This window comes from Ailuropoda melanoleuca, chromosome 2 (assembly GCF_002007445.2).
Source record: "Ailuropoda melanoleuca isolate Jingjing chromosome 2, ASM200744v2, whole genome shotgun sequence".
Taxonomy (NCBI): Eukaryota; Metazoa; Chordata; class Mammalia; order Carnivora; family Ursidae; genus Ailuropoda; species Ailuropoda melanoleuca.
The window spans coordinates 182,666,548-182,690,524 of NC_048219.1; positions in this window are offsets into that span (position 1 = coordinate 182,666,548).

Here is a 23,977-nt window from a genome sequence, read left to right on the forward strand (position 1 = left end):
TAGAAACGGGGATTTTCTTTAAGAAGAGAACTTCTGCACAAATACTGTCACCACAGAGTTATGAGCCTGAGATTTGATTATTCAGGTAACTGGACTAGAGCAATCAGACTGCCTTTAAGAGTTTATGCACAGCACTAAAATTCCCTTAGAACATATTTCGTATAGCGAACAGTTGTAAGCCATAGATGGGCCAGAAACATATCTATCTTTTTGTCTTGTGACACGGCTACCATTTCTGTTCTGTAAGAAGAAAGCCTCGTTTCATTTGGAAGTTATTACCCCTGAGATGACCAAAGCCTGCCCCAAGATGCTTAATATTTACTTTGTCTTTGAAGCGTAATAGTTAAAGTTTTTTCCCCATCTGCATGATTTAAAAAAAAAAAAAAAACAAAACAGCAACAACTTCTTAAACCCTGTCCAGTTGTGACAGAGACCAAGATTCCACAATGTAAATGTGCCTCATTAATCAAGTCTATTATTTGGGGGAGTAATGAACATTTTGCTATTTGACATCTGGTAGTGATTTACAGTAAAAGAAACAGGAATTTCTAGTTTACAAAAGCGCACATGTATGATTTGATTTCTTTTGGTGTATATATATAAATCCCCCTGCTGCTTTTCTTGGCCAAAACACACACACACAAAACCCCAAAAAACAAAACAAAAAAAATCCAAAACAACAAAAAACCCAAAACGTTGGAAGCAGGGGAGCTCTCCGGGCGGGGTTAGACTATAAACTGCCTGTAGATTTATAACTAACTAACCAGCTTAGAGCAAAATGTTGTGTGAGCTCTGTAATGTGTAAAATCTGGTGTTTATGTAGCTCTCAGGCTGGCTCAATACCAGTTACTAGTGAGTGATATCTAAACATAAAATAATTTCTACATAAACTGTGGGTTTGTAAAAATGTAAGCACTGTATTTTTGTGTAGTCTGAAAGAAGGTATTCTTTGAAATAGATTNGAAGGGCAGAGGGCAGCAGTGGTCGGGGCAGGGACTGGACCCAGATTCTGTTCCCAGCACCACTTCCGGAGGGATGTTGGGGAGGAAAATCGAAATCTTATCTCCAGGGTTGGGTTTTTTTCAGCATTAAAATGAAGATGTCTTCCCATAATCCAGGACTCTCTTCCAGCCCCGTGATTCTTCATAATAGACAGCGGAACATCATTTAAATTCTAGGTACTGGATATTCAAAGTATTTCAAATGCTAATTATATTTCATTTTAAAATTAATATTAATGCCTCCCAATATGTCNCTTTTTTTTTTCCTTGGAAGACTGACTCGCGACTTGGGTCTCTACCAAAAAGTCAACATGTACTTATAAAAATCTTGATATGTGATACACTGACTAAAGTGAAGTTTATGATTTACTTCAAGTCGACTTTGCTACTGTGCAATGAAAGCTTGAAATGAATGCATAATCATTAGGAATGTGCAGCCTCCANGTGTGGCACTTAACTCTGTGTGAAACACCACGTTAAAGATTTCATCCACTTTCTCTCATTTAATTCTTCACATAACTCTCTGATGTGTTCCTGAATGTTCCCATTTTACGTAAGAGGAAACTGAGGCTCAGAGAATTTAGGTCAAGTGACCAAAGCCACCTGCTGATGAGTGACTGATCTAGGGTTCAAACTTGTGTGTAACTGATTCCAAAGTTGATGTTCTTGATGATTACCTAAGATTGCCTGCTAAGAAACTGAAGGGCGCACGTGTGCACGGGTGTGTGAGTGAGCACAGAACACACGAACACACAACTTGTCTGCATAAACGCAAATAAATGCTTGATTGAGAAGCGGATTTCATAGATGCATGCAGNAACTAAGCCATTAGTGCATAGGCGGGCTTTTTGGTGGTATTACCTTACAAACAATACCGATGCTATGTTAATCATTAAATATATGAAAAAAAAAATCACTCAGCTGGAGGCGGAAAGAAAAATGAGATTAGAAAAGATTTTCAAAACATGGGAATTAAGCATTAATGGGTGGTTGTTTAGATTTAAGAAATGCAATACTCTCTTCTACAGTGGGCTATGAAATTAGGTATTTATCCCTTTTAACAAGTTCCACATGTAATAAATGAACATGTCAGTGGCGTAGTTATGATGCTTTTATGAAAAGCACGTCCAAGGCTTCTTTGCATATCCAAACCTCTTCATATCCTCTTGCCTGACTTACGATTAGCGTTCAAAGAAGTCTTTGGCATCTAGAGAAAGTCCAGTTGAAACCGGAAGGCGAAAATAGGGATGGGTGCTTGGGTGGTCTTGGTGAAAAGACTGGCGACCCAGACACGATCCAGAATTTGAATCAAAAGGACACATCCAGTGGTTTCTCTCTAGTTCTATCCACATTCTACTAAATGAAGTCAAAGCTGGCAAGACACGTCCTGGTGATCAGAGTACTGGAGAGAGAATGGTTTCCTGCTCTAGCAGTTGTGACTTTCTATCACAAGGGACAAAATCCCACCTAAACATGACATAAGGAAAGAAAGACAATATATTGTCTCACCAAACGAAAATTCAGATATATAGCGGGCCCCAGGGGCGGGGGATGCAGATTTCCGACATTTTCTCCATGGGCCAGCTTCTTGACATCAATTCACTCTGCCGTCCGCTGTGTTGGCTCTGTCTTCAAGCTTCATATCAAGATGCTCAATAGCTCCAGTCCGCATCCCATATATGCCTTAGACCCAGCCAAGCCAGGGCTCCTTCCTCCATGCATGTTTTCATGGGCCCAAGTATCACAACCATGAGAAATCTCACTTTATTAAAGACATGGGATGCTTCCTCCACTTGCAGTTCTGAGCTTAGCTCTGGCCCAGGGCAACCTATAAACTAAACATCTGCTCTTGTGACTAAGCCTCCTCAGGCCTCAGGGAAATGCTTTTCCCTATCACCTCAAAACAATTAGCAGCTGCTTCCAAAGGCTGTGAGGTATGTGGGTCGCCAGGTGGCTGCTGACACAGGAAGTGGGCACTGCTTTGGAGCACAGGGACTGTCTGAGCAGTGGATGTACTTAGGGAAGAGAAGAGAAGAGAAAAATTCATTAACTTGTCAAATCCTCTCAGAGAGCAGGAATGTAACAGCTTCTCCCATAATGAGGTGTCCTTTTGATGTGGTGTTGAGTGCCCATTTTCTCACTTCTCTCTTTACTCCAATCCTTGGCTCTGGAAGAACACGTGAATCAACACAGTATTTACAGTAGTGGAACATGGTGACTGAGTTTTTTAATTAGTTCATATTTAGGTGGAGACAAAGCAGAAATGAAGTATGATACGAATTCTTTATATTGACAACTGGATGGACATTGAATGCTAGAATAATGAGTAGCTTTATATTTACGAAAATAATTGAAGATTTGTTTGAAAAATTGAAAGCTACTTTCATTTAAATACACTCATTTAAAAATTGTGCCCAAGGTAATTACAATTCATTTATTATCCTTTAATCTTGATAGATACTTTCAATACTTAGGAAAAAAATTTGGAAAGTGTAATAAAATTATTTACTTTTTAAATTTTAGAACTTGCCTTAATTTATTTTTTACCTTAATTTATATTGATGAAAATATACTCAATAAAATATAGGATATACTTTAATATATTTTGATTAACATATACTTTGATTATGGTTGCACTGTATTCTCAACCTTTTAAATTATTAAGAATAAGTTGAAATGATATTTTACTTTTTATGTAATGTAAAGACTATAGCACAGACGTATTTTTAAATTTGTCATTATAAAAGGATATTGGTAAAGATAAGTGACTGGCGCGTATTTTATTTAACCATTTAGAACATTAAAGTATTACTTTAAAATGTGTCAAATGTATGTGAGTCCCCATTTGTTTCCTTGCCCAGGCTCTGCAGAGGTCCAGGGTGGGTCGCCTCACACAATTTCAAAAGCAAGTCCAGCAGAAGAAGTGAGCCCACGATGGAGTGGAAGGAGTTTCTTTGAATTAAGTTCTGGAGTTAAGTTTTCTTTGTAAAAATTGTCCGATCTAGTCCAATCCTTGTTCATTTATATCTGCTGAAGACACGATTAGAACCGTTGTGAGAACGAGTGAACCAATAGTTTTAGAGATCTTTAAGTTTTATAAACTGAGGAAAATGTGAAAGTTTAGAACATATGATTACAGAAAAAAATTAATTTGACTGCGGTGATAATACAGACATTAAATTTTGCTTCCAGGCACCACTTTCAGTGATTTATTTTCAGTTCAAGAAATTTTTTTTTGTTATGCAAAGGCAGAAATAAAGATAAAAAACCACAACAAAGAAACTAGGAATGTTTCTTATATCCCAACGGTTTCATTCTCAACTCTTTCCATAGTCCATCGCTTGCCCAAAAGATTGCCTGCTCTTGCATAGACACACACCAACAGCTAGATGTTTGCATTACTGCGCACGTAATCCAATTAACTCTAAGTATAAAAATGGATAATCACCATTTAGAAACACAATCCAGCAAGATATCTGATCTTAAATACTATACAATTAAACCAGTTTCAAAGGACTCAAAATCAAGTAGAAATTTACTAATAATTATAAGACCATATAACATTTTTTAAAAATCTTTGCATATTTTCATGTATATTACATTTTTTAAAAAGCTCTGACACCCATCATCTTATTTGATGATGAATTTGGACAACGTGATCAACCAAGCTGACTTGTTTTCCTTTTCAGTTAAAGGCTAATGTCCAAAGCAAGATGTTGGGAGTTTTCCTTAGCTTGTTCTATGGTTTGGAGTTTTTACCTTTGTGAACGTTAATTAACATTTTGTGCCACATGGTGTGATACACATGGACATACGGCAGGAGTTGAGGTGGTTTTAGCAACAATGCTATGTTATTTATCTCAGCTATATACCCAGCCATACACTTCTTCAGTGAGAGACAAATATCAGAACCTAAACCAACAAGCTTAGCCAGAAATAATAGCTTCCCTACTAAACAAAAGTTTCATAATTTTATAATCTAACAAGGAATCATTTCCATTTCCATTATACAGAATTGACCAGAAATGGATCAAAATTGAAACCAAACTGACCATTTTGATTTATGACATCAAAATGTCTGTTTGTTTTTGGTCGTCTTTGGTCATGTCTAGTGTCACCGAAGATTAACTAGATAGAAGTTGCAAAGAGCCTTGAAAGGACAATTTACTTGAGATTGCCAGTACTGACTGTCACAGAGGACTTGGCATCACCATGACTAACATCGGTCTCCCAGAGTGATAGATAACCAGGTCGAGGTTATCGTTGGCTTCCAAATCTCTCAAGGGGCATACTTATCCCAATAACTACAGTCAGAGCTCTTTAATATAACTGGACTATGTGGATATCTTCTCCTCCAGACTGAAAATGTCCTTGTTGTGATGATCATTGGGTGATGTATGTAAGTGTTAAATCACTAAATTGTACACCTGCAACTAATATTACACTGTATGTTAACTAACTGGAATTTAAATTTACAAAATCTAGCTTCTACATTTATGAAAGATTGCTTCTTTTTGGCAAACAGCATTGGATTCATTCATTTTATTTAGTCATGCTCTCAAGAAATCTTGATTGAGCAGCATTCCCTTCAGCTAAAACCACCTTTCCTCAAGTAAGCTGTACAGGCTAAAGCTAGGTCAATAGAGAGCTGCCCTGTTCTGTGGACATTTTACTTGCCCACATCCAAACCCAAGCCTTGACAAGGAAGCAGACTTGGTGAAACCATTCACAGAATGTTCTGTTGAAGATGAAACTTCATTGGTGGGTCTTGGTTCACACTGCTGTCACACAAGCTCTTTCCAACTCACCTTCCACCTCCCTTTCCATCATTCCAAAGAGAGGATTCTGGGGATCCGTCCAATTCTCACACTGGGAATGTGCTGTCAACCATTTTGTCCTGCCATACAGTTAGCCAACTATCAACATGATTTTCAGGTGAAAGGAGAAAAGCAAATGTCATTGGCTCGAGGCTTCAAATATATCTTGTTATTTAAAAACAAAATATTGTAGCTGGGTACTTTACATAATAAAAACTCAAGGAAAATGCACTCCTTGGCCAATGTATTTATTTTTTATTAATTTCTTGGTCTGTTATATTTTCTGTTGATCATGGAAACTAGTTACTCCCTTAAGTCCTCAATTCCTTAACACAGCTGCTACCAGAATGCTTACCTGTTGTGCACCCATCGCTCTGCTGAAGCCAGGTATGGAAGCTTGTCCTGGGCTCTGTAAGGGAAAGTGCTCAACCAAGTGTTCATCATTAAGCCACAAAAGGGTTTCTGAAAAGGATATGGTGATACAACAAGCATGAGCCTCAAATGGTCTTTCCCAAGTAGGTGACCTCACAGCAAGATATCTCATCTCTGAGAAGGTTCTCAGTTATTTCCTGCTCAGCCACGACTGGCCTCCAGTCTGGAGGACTGTGGAGTTTGGATGTGTGTGGGCTCATCACACCAGAGACCGGGAGACACAGAGGTGTGGCCACCCTCTGTGGATGTTTTTGAAGGGTGGGTCCTGTCCATGGGCTACTGTGGGTAAGGTCATCCTGAAGCTCTTCCAAGACACTTCTGTGTGTGTGAAGACGACCCTCTCCCCCTCGAGAACACTGAGAGTGAAATTCCCTGTGAATTAGTTTGATTTATCTCACGATGTTAACAATGTGACTGCTAGGTCAAAGTTCACCAGTTGCCAGCTACCTAGTACATCAAAAAGCCTCAGGAGCTTGGTTGTCCCACAAAAGCTGTCATTCGAGAACCTATCACTGGGACACCTGGGTGGCTCAGTCGGTTAAGTGTCTCCTTTTTGGCTCAGGTCATGATCCCAGGATCCTGGAATCAAGTCCCATGTCTGGCTCCTTGCTCAGCGCATAACCTGCTTCTCCCTCTGCCTGCCACTCCCCCTGCTTGTGCTCTCTCTTACTCTCTCTCTGAAAAATAAACAGTCTTTTTTTAAAAAAAAGAACTGATTGCTGCTATCATTACTGTTGTTAGGGGAGAAAACAGACTGTGGGTTGTGTTCATCAATTTTAGAGACTTGGGTGGTACTGACTCACAAAAAGTGGATGGCATGGGGAAAAAAGGTCATNTCCTTGCTCAGCGCATAACCTGCTTCTCCCTCTGCCTGCCACTCCCCCTGCTTGTGCTCTCTCTTACTCTCTCTCTGAAAAATAAACAGTCTTTTTTTAAAAAAAAGAACTGATTGCTGCTATCATTACTGTTGTTAGGGGAGAAAACAGACTGTGGGTTGTGTTCATCAATTTTAGAGACTTGGGTGGTACTGACTCACAAAAAGTGGATGGCATGGGGAAAAAAGGTCATCTATTTTGGCTTAACTAAATTCCTATTTGTAGGATAGATCGAGGCTTATTTTTGAAGTCTCAATCCTTCTTCAGACAATCCTTCACCCACTATCCCTACATCCATCCCATAACACACACCCACTGATTCCCCCTTCACACATACGTATAGTCGTGCACACTCACACGCACACTCACACACACACGTACACCACAGACACCGCCAGTGCAAACACCTAACCTGGCTAAACTCTATCAGCTTAAGTCTCATTTATCACTCCTAACCTTCTTGGAACCAGAGCACATCCCGAGGCTTTCAGTCCCCGAACAGTCTTAAGAGCATCTCATTCCCAAGGTCTCCCCAGCGTTGCACAACCCCACCCTTGAATAGTCTGTCGGGCAATCCCACTGTCCCCAGGCATGCCGGAATTACACAGAACAAGTTCAGATCAACACCCTTGATTTTCAACCAGATTTACACAATTGTGCAGAAAACAAAAGACCCTTTCTTTCCTACCAGTATACACAGAACTAGAGAATTGTTTTTTGGAACCTCTGACCTATTAGGCAGGAGATAAGTAAACAGGGGATGAAAGAAAAGTCGACATGGCCTCTCTGGGCCAGGGGGATATCTCCAGAGTGAGGAGCCCTTTTGAGGGGTCTGAGCTCTGTGTGTGCTCCCTACAGAAGAGGAGGTAGGGGAGGAGAGGGGGAGGGAGCTGGGAGGAGAGGGGGAGGGAGCTGGGAGGGAGCGTGTTGCTCACCGTCTACTTTGTGTTGAAGTCTCGGCATTGGTTCTGACTTCGCTCTAACATTTTGGGTTCACTTACGGGCCCGATTCATCCTAGCTTCCATCAGCTGCAGATCAATTTCTAAATTGTTCTGGGAAAGCCACATAATGAAAACTTGTCAGTGAAGAAAAATGAGTAGCGTCCGTGGTAGCCTGACTCGTGACTGGTGGCTGGTGGGGGCTTAATGTGCTTCGGGTCTCCCATAGTGGAATATTATATACACCACCTTCCTAAAGCGCACGATGGCATGAATTAGCTTTTTGAAACTGCAGGAGAGCCTATAATTTAGGGACTCGGGGCCATAACCACAGCAAAGAAAAGGATTAGGGTCAAAAATAGAATAGTTCAAAAATAACATTGGAAACATTTTTACCTAGCATGAAGCTTTTGCCAAAAGAAAGAGCAGCCAGTATGCTCTTAACACCTCCTTAGAGAACGTGAAATTCGGAAGTATGGTTTTGGATTTGTCAATAAGATACATAAAAGCCAACATTCTATGGCTACAGTTAAATCACTTAAAAACCTCAGTCCGAAACACAATAACGCTTTCATCAAATAATTTTGTTCTGTGCAAAGGATATGAACACTTTAAGAGCAGATATTTGGAAATTCTGTGTTGGAGGTCACTGGTACGTTCCGCGAGTGAACAGGTACATTTTTGAAAGGTGCAATTCCATTGTATGTAAATGAAGTTATTTCTAACTCCACCTAAACAGGTGACTAGGAAATGTTGAAGGAGGTTACGTGAATCAGGTGGGAATGTATTTCATGCACCTGTTCCTATTATTAATAAAACATATTGTGAAAATCAAATCAGTTGTTTGCATGTTTCCCTGATGGCAGAATCAGAAGGCAGGGCTGGAACACCTAACTGCCTTCTTATTTGAAAAAAAGCCACAAAGTTAGGGTCCTCTACTAAAAGAGAGGGAATGTCAAAAGACTACATATTTGATTGTAAACTGACTGGAAAAAAATATGCATATATATATATATATATGAATCACTAAGTAAGGGGTGCCTGGGTGGCTCAGTTGGTTAAGTGTCTGCCTTTGGTTTAGGTCATGATCTCAGGGTCCTGGGATCAAGCCCCGAGTTGAACTCCCTGCTCAGCTCGGAGTCTGCTTGTCTCTGTCCCCTGCTTGTGCTCTCTCTGTCTCTCTATCAAATGAATAAATAAAATCTTAAAAAAAAAAAAAAAGAATAGCTAGGTAATAGTAGGTATCAAGGCCTCTGGTTCCCTGATATTTTTGGATCTGGTTATGTCCACTGGTTGTATCAATTGAAATTCTGTTTAGGAGTTAACCCAGCCTGTTAAGTATCAGTAGCCTTCTAACTGGCTTTGCAATATCTCCTCTCACTCCCGTCGTCTTTCCACATAGAAATAAATCAGATCATAACATTCTCTTGCTCAACACCATTAAGCCTCCTTATCTTGGTCTTGTACTGCCTGATCCGGCCCCTCTCTCCCTTCTCTGAGGCTGTCTCCCATCCCCCCTTCTCTGGCTCCAGTCATCCTGGCCCTTGAGATGTCCAACCCTAACAGATGCCACAATATTCTGCACTCGCTTTCCCTTGTGACTGAAATGCTCTTCCTCAAGCATTTCTGCATGGCTTCCTTCCTGCACATAAGTCTTGGCCTCCTTGTTATTTTCCCAGATGTGCTTTGCTCAACTTCCTTAGAGAAAGAGCCACCCTACCACCCCACCCACTCTCTAACACTCTACCTTCTTTCTTTATAGTATTAATCTCTACTGCGTATTACATAATAAACGTATATGTCAATATTGTCTTTATCCCCATTAGAATGTCAAGTTCTGGAAGGAAGATTTCCTCTCTCCCTCACTCTCTTTTTCTTTTTTTTAACTCGTTGCTCGATTCTCACCACCTAGAATGGTAATGGGTCAATAAACAGTCGTTGCAATGGTGAAAGGTCTATAAAGAGTGGAGGAAGGAGAACTCTGAAAGAAATGGGTGGAAGTAGGTCTTCGCTGAGGGTCGCACTGACCTGTGAGCTGCTTCAGGGAAGTCGTTAGGAGTCAGCATGCTGGCAGAAGACATCAAGACCAAAATCAAGAACTACCAGAATCCCCTTTTGATAGCCTCTTCCCCAACCAGGACCAGATCAGGAGCTACTGGCGGAACTACCTGGATACCTGAGAAGGCAGCGATTGCTAAAGCGGGGAGACGTCTCCATGTGTGAATTGTACCAGGCTTGTGTATAAGTCCCTCTGCCCCACATCCTGGATGTCAGCCTGCAACAACCTCCAGACACGTGGCACATTTCCTGAGAAGATGCGAACTGGCTCCATGCGCGTCTTCTCCGTTGTCCATCCTTCTCCCAGGGTGGTGAAGGGGAACCTGGGTACGTGGTGATCCCCACCCTGGGATCCTCAATCATGGCTTAACTAATAATAAATACCCATTGGAAAAGCAAAGCATAAGACTGTGCATATATGTGTAAAAGAGCCAGAGGATCAGGCAAGATGGTGGGGCTGGAATTAGTATCTTGACCAGTAAGAGGGGCTTCCGGGTGATCGCTTTTTTCTGTTTTGTTTTGTTTTGTTTTATGTTATTGAACTGATCACCTTCTCTATACCAGACAACAGAGTGAGTGATTATACAAAATAACCTCGAGCCCCTGTGTGAGCTAAAATTTATCTGTATGTTCTCCTTTATTATCTGTACAATTCCAAAAAACCTATCTTACATAGTTTTTGAACCATAGTGTAACTCCTGTGTGTCCCTTCCCAAAAGAAAGAAACAGGTGTAAGCAGAAATATTCATGAGTATAACGCCTTAAATTTAGTAGCTCCCAAATTCATCAGATCATAAAAATCATTTCAGTTATTTAAAACACACACACACACACACACACACACACACACACACAGACACACATTCCTGAGACCCATCTCAGATTTAGTAACTTAGGAACTTCAGAGCAAGCTCCCCTGTCTTAGTCTGCTTAGGCTGCCGTAACAAAATACCCCAGGCTGTGGGTCATAAACAACAGAAATTAATTTTCTTAAAGTTCTGGAGGCTGGACGCCCCAGATCAAGGTGCCTGCAGATTTCATTTCTGTGAAGGCTTGTTTCCTGGCTTCTGGAAGCCCACCTTCTTGTTGGGTCTTCACATGGCTTCATCTTTGTACCTGTGTCGAAAGAGAGATCTCTGGTGTCTCTTCCTATTCTAAAAAGGACACCAGTTCTATCAAATTAAGATCCCACCCTTATTTCATTTAACCTTAATTTCCTCCCTGCAGACTATCTCCAAATACAATCACATTGTGGATTAGAGCTTCAACATATGAATTTCGAGGAGACACAATTCAGTCCATAACACCTCCAGAGACTTTATTTATAACAACATCCAAAGTTCCTAGGTAATTCTTATGGCCAGGAAAGTCTAAGAAACAGTCCTTAAGAAAGAAAATAACTCCTCCTGTCTATATGGGGACAGGGACACTACGGTTCTTACTTGAATCAGGCTGATAATATAGGGGAGAAATTCCTTAGGAAAAGATTTTGATAATAAGCTAAGGTTTTGCATGAGATGAAAAAGGAACTACAAAGATATGGAAGAAAATAACCAAATCCTAACCAAGTGTTTTGTTTTCTGTTTTCAATTACAAGTTTCTGTAGGGGTCAAAATTGTTCTTCAGTCTTACTGAGATTTAACTAAAAGAAATAGTCTTTCAATTGGGCAGTCTAAACTGGGGTGCCAGGGTAAAGTGTGGGTGAAAAGGAATGGTACTAAGACTTCCTTCCACTACTGCCTTCAAATATTTCCTGTCCAATCTGCCTTCCCAAATCTCTGAGGGAGACTTCAGAGCTTGCTAGTAAAGTCGAGGCGCTAAGGAGGTTGGTCAAGTCCTGGACAGCTTAAAACTTCAACAGCAAGTTCAATTTGAAGCATACCTACTCTGAGCTTCTGTATTTGGAGAAGGAAGAAGTTGTGTTTGCCCTTCCCTTGTTTTTCCTTTACTTATTTTTTATTATTTTTTTAGTTCTTCAGGATTAGTAAGGGAGTGGAGAAGATTATAAGGAACACAACTATTTTCATTAAGTGGCTGTTATGGTCTTCCATTGGTTGTGCCTATCAACGCCCTCCTATGTGACCATAGCCTATGTTCCATCTGTCTTGGGGGAACATACGTAAATTATGTCAGTGGCATCTTGGGCAAGATCTCTCTACTTAACAGTTATCTCCTGGAGAGATGTTCTATTTTGATCTCCTTTGGAATTTCCTTAGCTTCCTCCCCACTGTGGAAATACTTAAGTCTCTTGTTATTAGGGTCTCTTGGCCCATCTTTCACAGTATCTCAATGACTGATGGAAAATGCAGGCAACACACAGACCAGATGGTGGCAGCTCAGGATGTTTCTCTTTGGAATTTTCTGTCTGTCCCTTCTCTCTCTTTCTCTCATTTCCTTTCCCACCTGCTCGAATAGACAAAAGGTAAATCAGCAAGTATGCTGGGCGAGCTGCAGGCCAACCAGGAAATGAGATGCCAGCCTCCCTCTATTGTGTCTGCAATTCGTCCTCATTGTAAGTGGTCCTCCTGAGGGCTGCCTCTCTTGTTTAGATATGGGGGAAATTCTCTGAAGTCCCTTCCAGGCCAACTACTCATAGAACGGGCTCAGAATTCCCTCTCTACCCTCAGTCACTTAATTATGTGGTGGTAAGAAGGGAAGGAGGACGTAGTAGAGATGACTGGCCACACCATAGGCCCACAATAGACTTATGAAAGTAGTAAGAGTGTAATTTTACCTTAAACCTTTAGCTACAATTCTGAAACAATGGGAAATTTTTCCATTCATATCCACTTGCAAAAACCATAATGAGATTTACATTTTTGAAGCATGGTTGCAAATCTCTGCCAAAGTAGACTGTATACCACTGATCTTATGTCACTGAGGTACTTCAGGAAGCTTCTGATGGACCTCCTAATGATAGATTGCATTTTTTATTTTTTCCTTACACAGTAAATAAATCCCTTTTGTAGACTAAATGTTTTAAATTCATTATCTCCCTCCAGTGTTTTTTAGATTCTTTTTTCCTAATTATCCCCTCCTCTGTGAAATTTTAATATCACAAACATACTGTATAACTCTTCATGCAATATCTGAGATTTTTCTACTTCTCCCTCAAGAACTGATTTTCATCCCCTGGAGGACAATATTGGACCCACTGGGAACACATGGGGAGTAATTATTGAAAAAGCAGATTTCAGAGTACTCAAATAAACAATTGCTTTGGAAAGCTCCATGATCATAAGTTTTATCCAATGTAGTTAAAATGATTGAATAAACACTCCGGGTCCATTCTGCAGCATCTTTCCGGATTGCACAGCAAGTTCTTAGGTTGGGCGGAAAAAAACCCAACATGCAAACTGGGTCCCTAGCACAGACGTACTCTCCATCACCTGGGCAAACTAATGGTGTTTCTGCCTCAACTTCCACTTTTAACACTCTCCAAATATGTCCAATAATCATAAATCTTTACCTCCAGCAGATGGCCTCTTTACAGACATTGGACTTCATTCAAACTTCACCTTTGAGGACAATGCCAACTCTCTGTTTCTTTTGATATGTAAGTGCTACCCTTTGTCGAAGACTGGTTCTCACTCCAGTCTGGAGTCTGTTATGTCAGAGAGGGGCCTAATGTGTGATTTTCTGCTTTCACCTTAACTGTAAAGGCGAACTTCAAATTTCAATTAGAAGTAATAGTCTATAAACCACCACATAAAAATGTACAATTTTCATTCTCAATACTTAGTCTTATTCTTTCTCGTTAGAGAGCCATATTGAACAATGAGGCTTTACTTGCACACGTTAATGAAAGTGCCATGCCTGAAAAGACTCATAAAATGGGAGCCCAAAACAAAAGGCTTGAGAAATTTATATAAAGATTTTGGTTTTTATTGTAATCCCCCTGAAATAATGCTATACACAATTCCTTTTAAATCTGTGCCATGACTATGGAGAGGGAAATTGGGAAATAATAGACTATTCTTTTATTCACACACTCTCCTTACCTCCCCTCACCATGAGCCACCCAACCTAATCAGCTAGGAATTCAATTGTAACAATAATTACAAAATTAGTAATTAGAATTAGGACTTTTATAGAGTAGTTATATTTTCTATAAAAGAATTTCACTGGAAGAAAATACAAAAAGCTGAATATAAGATAATAATAGAAAATTAAGAGCAAGGGAGGGAAATGCCAGGAAGTAATCTTCACATTTTTATTATGGATTGCATTCAGCTACAAGTAACAGAAAATTCCAATAGTTTAAGTGAAGAAAAATCCTGGAGATGCTGCATGGTATGGCCAATTATCTCAATAAGGTCCTTGCGGACTCAGGTTCCTTCGTCTCTCTATTCTATCCTTGTCCTCAAAAGTTATTTCCCTCTTGGTTACAAGATGGCTGCAGCAGTTCCAGGCATCCCATCCAGATCTATGAAGGAAAAGGTCAGATCTCTTTGTGTTTGTGTGTGTGTCTGTGTGCGTGTGCACACCCGCTCATGCACACGTGTGAGTGTGTGCATTTGTCAGTCAGGAAAACTTTTCCTGGAAGGCCCCTGCCCAATTTCTCTTTATTCCTTTCCTGGCGTCACATATCCATGCCTAGAATAGTGATTAACCAAAGAAAATACGATATGACCATGAGTATGATAAAAAAAAAAAGTTCCCTTTGGGCTGCCGATAGAGTCAACTTCTTAATGAAACCAAAGTTTGAGCAGAGGAAAATGGGAACCTGAATAATTTCAGGGCTCTGCCTGGGTAAATGAAGGGGTGGGTGGAGAACAGGGGTTGGGTTGGCAGTTACCAGTGTCCGCTCCATATTTCTAATTATATTTAACAGAAGCAGGTTTCATTTCTCCTTTGAAAGATTTTGAGCTACAAAAGTGTCCAACTTCTGGAGATAGTTTATCAGTTTTTATCAAACACTATAAAGATGCAGCCCTAATTCCCCTATTAGTGAAGTTCAGTGTCCACTGTCAGTTATCTTGGATGTTGAAAGAGTTTCAATTTCATCCTTCCAGCCAAATACACCTGTTTCCTCCAGACCTGAAGCACACCTTGACCTATATGGCATTTTTCACTGCTGATCTCCCCCGCCGAGCCCATTTCCCTCAATCTTCTTGAAATTCTCCTCTCTCTTAGTATTTGCGACCATGCCCCTCCATCCTTTTTTTCTTTTTTTGGTTCCACTTCACCAATCTGATTCTCTCCTGACATTTGAGCCCTTTGATAGCATTCTGCTGTCTACTTTTGCTCATTTGGAAATATCATCTGCTTTTACGGTATGAATGCCTAACTCTACGTGACATAGCTTGGAAATGTGTATGTCATATTTCCTTAGGGAAATTCTTTCAAACTCAACATGGCCAAAGGTTATCACCAAATCTTTCTCCCAAAACTGACCGGCTTTCTGAACTTAATGGCATCCTCATGTGGCAGAACTCAAACTCAAAACTTTGTATCATGATTGGCTAGTTTTTACATTACCTTTTGTATTATCAAGCATGTCCTGCTGTTTTTTGTTTTTTTTGTTTTTTGTTTTTTTTTTCCTATGGAGATGTCTCTCACATTGGCTTCTTAAATAACACGGTGTTTATAAAGTACTTAACAAAAGCGTTAGCCACAAAGTAAGAAATCAATACATGTTTGTTCCTATTGTTGCTGTTATAACAGTACAGAATATCACCATTGGATTTACTGAAAAATCCTTCTAACTGTTCCTATTCTATTTAATTTCTCTCCAAATTCATGTTTCACATTTCCTTATACCAACACATGCACCATGTTTATTATCTTACTTACGATTTTTTGATTCTTTAATACCGATCTGATTTAGCACTAACGTCAACAAGGCTCTACATAACCTTATATTCCAAGGTTACCACATTGACTTCTCAGTACAAATCTCTCCCTCCATCAAATCAATCAACTTTTTATTTCTTCTTCTGGCTCATCTTGCCTCTGTAACCCTCCATCAGGGTTTAGTATAAACCGAGAGTATTTAATTCAAATCCCTCAGTGCATCGATGTGAAAACTAAGCACCACAGACTTGTCCAGGGTCAGGTGACCACCAAAGGAGAGCCTGGCCTCAAACTCAGATGCTCTGTCCCCCCTTTCAAAGCTTTTTATAATTCATCAAAACTATTAATGCAGTGCAATATTGCTTCTGGCTTATATTCAACTCATGCTTAACTAACCTTTCTGTTCACTTTTTTTCATGTAAGTGAATATAAATTCATTCTTACTGATGTCAAACTTTTAACCTAAAACAGGGAATATTAACTGAACTTCAATATTTTTTTAAATTGTTGACATCTTAGTGTTCTGGTCAACCAAGATCATATTTTTATTTCCATTCTTGCTATTTCTACAGCTCTTCAAACCAGAATACTAATGGTAGACAACAGAGTTCTAGGCACTGAGTAGGAATCATGAACTCTCTGCCAATCTAATGCTCCCCAGAGCACAGGTTAAGAGAGTCACATTAGTTAGCCATAGATGATACAATTTTATCTCCCTTATATTTAAACTTAACCAGTGCATCTGGCTGTAGACTGCGGGGTCAGAATTGTGTTTAATGTGGCATACAGTCACATAAACAGTTCAAAGGCACTTTTACAATGACTCTATTCTGTAAACCAGGAGAGAGGGAAGGGAGGAGAAGTGATATACAACCAAAGACTTAATCTCCAAGTTAGAACATGCTTATCAATAGCTTCATGTTCAGAATGAATGTCTATCTAGCTTTGGTCTTTGTCTTTCCAAAAATGTTGCAAAGGCCAACAATTAGGTTTCTATTATCTGAATCGATATTTCTCTAGCAACTTTCTCATTTGCATCAAAGTCTTCCCATGTTGAATATATAGGGGGGGCATCAGTTTAACTCTCGGGGCCAGACAAAAAGTGAGATGGGAGAAATGAGGTAAGAGAACTGGCAGGAAGAGCATGCATGATCTTTGTTTTAAAAGGTTTATGTTGTGGAACATCTGGATGAATTCAGAGCCTGTATATGACCTTATATCCGATCCTGATACCTCCAAACAAGAGACAGGAAATATAAGACTTTCAGAACGCAATTAATATACAATAAAGTATATGCAAGAGAGAATAAAAGTAGGGAAAAGAGCAGAAATGAAACAGCATTCTTATGTTTGGCTCCCTTTGGCCATGTCTACACCACAGAGCTATTTCTCTGTAGCCTACAGCAGTTGTGCATGAATGTTTGGGGATAAAACTCATACTGGCCTTGATGGATCATCAAGGAGCAAACAGGCATTATGTCAAAGCTGTGATTAGCAGTACAAATATAGTTGCCCTAGAGTAATGCCAAGTGCAAACTTGGCTTACAGAAGAAAAATTAGTTGTTCTTAAACCAAGAAGAGAATACAAATTAGCCATTAGCCTGCATCTTCTATTGCATTATGCTGTTCTGCTGATGTACTCAGTAGCATGTAGACAAGGTTCTGGTACTCTGGTTTAAGTCTTCATACTTTTATCTGGCTTCCTTCTTCCTTCATTTGTTTAGGAATATTTGGCTATTAATGAAAACAAAACTATCTCCTGAGACAGGAATTGTCTTCAAACAGCCTCTGAGCTGACTCTGAATTTTTGTAACTGCCTCTTCTGTTATTCATACCTCTGACCTATTTTATTTAAGTGCATCATTGCCTCATGGGAATTACTCTCTCTTATTATGACATGAGACCCATTATCCAATGAGTCAGTATCACCTAGGAGATAACATATCTATTTGCCCCCTGAGTGTTACTTTAGGAAGAATGAGTTAGTTTTCTCTCTTAAAGAGTCCAATAGGGTTTGCTTGTAAAAGCAATTATTTATAGCATGATTAATTTCTCATTCAAATCCTACCCTGATGTGTTATGTGTTCACTTAGTATAAAGAAGTTATTGATCAATTATTGATATGATTAAGAACATTTCAGCTTCCCCAAATATAAGGATGAACTTTAGATGATAATGATGCACTATTCAAATCAGTTTATCTTTTATAGTCCCTATACTCCCTAAATATAGAGAATCTATTAACTTAAGACTAAGTTCAACAACAACAAAAAAATCTATTTTTGTCATGCTGTCTAAGGTTGCAATATTTATTTTCCATCCCTGGGAAAACAGTATCATTCTGAGCATTTAAGTACAAATAAATATCTTATTTCTCACCGGAGGAATAGGTCCCCACATCATCTGGCTCTAATAGCCAACAGGGCTTGCATTCATGAGTACCAAAGGACTTATAGCAAACAAAGAAACAGTTCTTAACAGCACAGAAGTACCCCCCACCATGGCTATAAACCAGGACCCAGCACAGAGGAAGCAAGCAAAAATGCCCATTTCCCAGTTTGTCCCTGGAAGGGGCTTAACTACATACTTTCCCAGCCACTGCCTGGAATTCCAGTTCCTAATGAGCCTGCATTTAGATACTGACTGCAATCCTCCTCTTTGGGACACTGATGGATCTTGGCATACCTTCAAATACTGGGAGCCACTGAAGACACAGAGGGAGGCTTGAACCATATAATGGTCATAAAGATAGTAACATAGGTCAGGAGAGCAATGCATAAGCTAAGTGAGAATTTCAACAAATAGAAAATATTGGAAAGTACCAAACAGAAATCACCGAGCAGAAGACTATAATAATTGAACTGAAAAATTCAATACCAGGGGCTCAACAGCAAACTAGATTAAGTGGAAGTAAGGATCAGTGGATTCAAAGAGAGGGCAAGGGAATTCATTTAGAGGAGTAAAAATTAAAAACAAAACAAAACAAAAACACAAAATAGATTGAAGATAGCTTACAGGACTTAAGAGATACCATCAAATGGACCTAATACATATACATTATACAGGTCCCAGAAAGAGAAAAGAGATTAAAAAAAAATACAAAGAAAACTTATTCAAAGAAATAATGACTGAAAACTTTTTTACCTTGGGTAAAGTGACATCCAGATTCAAGAAGCCCAGGAAGTTCTAAAAAGGATGAATCTAGGGGCGCCTGGGTGGCACAGCGGTTAACCGTCTGCCTTCGGCTCAGGGCGTGATCCCGGTGTCATGGGTTCGAGCCCCACATCAGGCTCCTCTGCTGTGAGCCTGCTTCTCCCTCTCCCACTCCCTCTGCTTGTGTTCCCTCTCTCGCTGGCTGTCACTCTGTCAAATAAATAAATAAAATCTTTAAAAAAAAAAAAAGGATGAATCTAAAGAGATCCACACTGAGAAACATTATAATGAAATTATCAAAAGTTAAAGACAAGAAGAGAATCTTTTTTTTTAAAAGATTTTATTTATTTATTTGACAGAGAGAGAGCCAGCCAGCAAGAGAGGGAACGCAAGCAGCGGGAGTGAGAGAGGAAAAGCAGGCTCCCAGGAGAGGAGCCTAATGTGGGGCTTGATCCCAGGACTCTGAGATCACACTCTGAGCTGAAGGCAGACGCTTAATGACTGAGCCACCCAGGCGCCCCAAGAAGAGAATCTCAAAAGCACCAAGAGATAAATAATGTGTTATATGCAAGGGAATGCCCATAAGACTCATAAGACTATGAGCAGATTTCTCAGCTGAAGCTTTGTAGGCCAGAATGGGATGGCATGATATATTTCAAAGTATTGAAAACAAAAAGGACTGCCAGCCAAGAACACTCTATCTAGCAAAAGCGTCGTTAAGAATTGAAAGATACAGAGTTTTCCAGACAAACAAAAGCTGAAGTTTTTCATCACCATTAGACTGGCCTTACTGAGTGTTAAGGAAAGTTCTTCTAGCTGAAAGAAAAAGACACTAAATAATAATACAGAAACACATTAAAATATAAAAGTCACAGGTAAAGGTAAATATATGTTTAAATTCAGAATACTGTTTTAATGATGGTGAGTAAATCACTTATAACACTAGTATGAAGGTTAAAAGACAAAAGTATTAAAATAACTATAACAACAATAATTTATTAGTAGACACATATGTAAAAGATGCAAATTGTGACATCAAAAGCATAAAATGTGGGGTTGGGGAGCTTTGCTAGGCATTTGAAGTTTTTATTAGCTTGCAGTAGATTCTTATAACTTTTTTTTAGAATGTTACCTTTTTTAAGACTTATTTATTTATTTGAGAGAGAGAGAGTGCATGCAAGTAGGAGGAGGGGCAAAAGAAGAGAATTTCAAGCAGACTGCCTGCTGAACATGAAGGCTGACATGGGGCTCGATCTCACCACCCATGAGATCACAGCTTAAGCTGAAACCAAGAGTTGGATCTTTTTTTTTTTTTTTTAAGATTTTATTTATTTATTTGACAGAGAGACAGCCAGTGAAAGAGGGAATACAGCAGAGGAGTGGGAGAGGAAGAAGCAGGCTCCCAGTGGAGGAGTCTGATGTGGCACTCAATCCCAGAACGCCGAGATCACGCCCTGAGCCAAAGGCAGACGCTTAAGGACTGCGCTACCCAGGCGCCCCAAGAGTTGGATCTTTAACCTGCTGAGCCACTCAAGTGCCCCAGACCGTTATAAATATCACATATAAATACTTTATGTAAGCCTTGTTGTAACCATAGGGCAAAAGCCTATAGTAGATATACAAAAGATTAAAAAATATAATAAAATAATGAAATCAAAGAATACAAGTAAGTAAATCATCAAATCACAAAAAAGAGAGGAAGACAATAATAAAATAGTAAGAGAAATACAAAATGCCAGAGAACAATGAACAAAATGTCAACAGTAAGTCCATACCTATCAATAATTACCTTAAATGTAAAGAGACTAAATTCTCCAATCAAAATACATAGAGTAGCTGAATGGATCAAAAACCAAGACCTAACTATACATTGCCTACAAGAAACTCACCCCAGCTTTAAAGACATAAAAAGACTGAAAGTGCAGGGATGGAAAAAGCTATTTATTCCATGCAAATGGAAAACAAATGAAAGTAGGGATAGCTGTGGGTCTCAGGGGGAAAAAATAGATTTTAGCCAAAGACTGTAACAAGAGACAAATAAGGTCATTATATAATGACAGAGGGGTCAATTGTCAACAGGATAAAACAATTGTAAATATTTATGCACTCAACATAGGAATATCTAAATACATAAAGCAGATATTAACAGACCCAAAGAGAGAAATAGACAGCAATACAATAATGGTAAGGGACTTCAATAATCCACTTTCAGCAATAGATAGATCATCTAGACAGGAAATCAATAATGAAACATTGGGCTTAAGCTACACATTAGACCAGATGGACTTAACAGACATACATAGCACATTCTGTCTAACAGCAGCAAAATAGACACTCTTCTCAAGTGTACATGGAACATTCTCTAGGATAAACCATACATATGTCAGGACAAAATACAAGTCTTAATAAATTTAAGAAGATGGAAATTATATCAAGCTTTTTTTCCAGCCACAATGGTATAAAACTAGAAATCAATTTCAAGAGGAAAACTGGAAAACTCACAAATACCTAGAAATTAAACAACATGCTGCAGTACAACCAGTATGTCAAAGAAGAAGTCAAAAGAGAAATTAAAAAGGTGTCTCGAGACAAATGAAAATGAAAACACAACATACCCAAACTTGTGGGATGCAGCAAAAATAGTTCTAAAAGAGAAGTTTATAGAAATAAATGCCTACATTAAGAAAGAAACTCAAATAAACAACCTAACTTAATATCTCAAGGTACTAGAGAAAGAAAAAACTAAGACTGAACTTAGCAGAAGGAAGGAAATAACAAAGGTCTGAATAGAAATAAAGAAATGAAAACTAAAAGTACAATAGGAAAGATCAAAGAAATGAAGACCTGTGCTTTTTTGAAGATACACACAAAATTGACAAACCTTTAGCTAGACTCACCAAGAAAAAGAGAGGACTCTAATAAAATCGGAAATGAAAAAGGAGACATTACAACAGGTACCACAGAAATACAAAGGATCATGGGAGACTAGTAACTATGAACACATTTTTTCACTAACAAATTTGACAACCTAGCAATGGGTTCCTAGAAACATACAACCTATCAAGTCTGAATCATGAAGAAATAAAAAATCTGAACAGAAGGTTTGAGTTGCTAGTAAGAAGACTGAATCATTAATCAAGAACCTCCCAACAAAGAAAAGTCAAGGACCATGTGGCTTTACCAGTGAATTCTACCAGACATTTAAAGAAGACCTGATACCAATCCTTCTCAAAATCCTTCCCAGAAATAGAAGAAGCAGGAACACTTCCAAACTCATTTAATGAGCATAGATGCAAAAATCCTCAACAAACTACTAGCAAACCGAATTCAACAATACATTAAAAGGATATATACCATGATGAAGTGGGACTTTTTCCAAAGATGTAAGTATGGCTCAACATCTGCAAATCAATGTGATACACCACATTAGCAAAATTAAGGTTAAAAATCATATGATGATCTCAATAGATGCACATAAAACATTTCACAAAATTTATTATCCTTTCATAATAATAACTCTAACAAACTGGGTATAGAGGAAACATATCAAAACATAACAAAGGCCAAATGTGAAAAGCCCACAGCTGACATCATATGCAACGGTGCAATGCTGAAAGCTTTTCCTCGGGAACAAGAAGAAAGTTCTCACTTACCACTTTTATTCAACATAGTACTGGAAGTTCTAACCAGAGCAAGAAAAAAGACATTAAAGTCATCCACATTCAAAAAGAAGTATCATGGTCTTGATATGTAGATGGCATGATATATCTAGAAAACCCCATAGGCTCTACCAATTTCAGTAAAGTTGCAGGATATAATATACTGAAGTCAGTCGTGTTTCTCTACACCAACAATGAATATCAGAAAGAGATATTAAGAAAGACTTCCCATTTATTATAGCACCAAAAAGAATAAATTACTTAGGAATAAGTTTAACCAAGGAAGTAAAAGATCTCTATAGATACAAGCTGTAAAGCATTGATGAAAGAAACTGGAAAGGAGAAAAAATTAATGGAAAGATATTCTGTGCTCAGGGATTGGAAGAATTAATCTTATTAATTTGAATTTTAATGTTGATACTACTCAATGCAATCTACAGATTCAATGCAATTTCTATCAAAATCCCAATGGCCTTTTTCATATAAATAGAAAAAAAAAAGGTCCTAAAATGTGTATGGAACCACAAAAGATCCCAAATACCCAAAGCAATTCTGAGAAAGAATAAAATTGGAGGCATCGTATTTTCTGATTTCAAACCATATTAGCAAGCTAGAATAACCAAAACTGTAATCAAAACAGGTATTGGCATAAAACCGGACACATATGAACAGTGGAAAAGAATAGAGAGCCCGGAAATAAATCCACACATATATCAGCAATTCATTTTTGGAAAGGAGTCAAGAATGTACAATGAGGAGCATTAAGCTCAGTTAAATGTCTGACCCTTGATTATAGCTCAGGTCATGATCTCAGGGTCCTGGGATTGAGCCCTGCATCAGGCTCCACACTCCGTGGGGAGTCTGCTTGAGGATTCTCTCTCTCTCTCTGTCCCTCTGCCACTCCCCCCACTCATGTGCACTCTCTCTCTCTAAAACAAATATTTAAAAAGAAAAAGAGTGTGCAATGGGGAAAGGAAGGGCTTTTCAATAAATTATGTTAAGAAAACTGGACAGTACATGCAGAAGAATGAAACTGGACCCCTACCTTACTCCATACACAAAAATAAACTCAAAGTGGACTAAAGACTTGAGCAGAGGACCTGAAATCATAAAACTCCTAGAAGAAAACATAAGAAAAAAGCTTCTTGACATTGGTTTTGGTAATGACTTTTTGGATATGACACCAAAAGCATAGGTAACAAAAGCAAAAATAAACAATTGGGACTATGTCAAACTGAAGAGCTTCT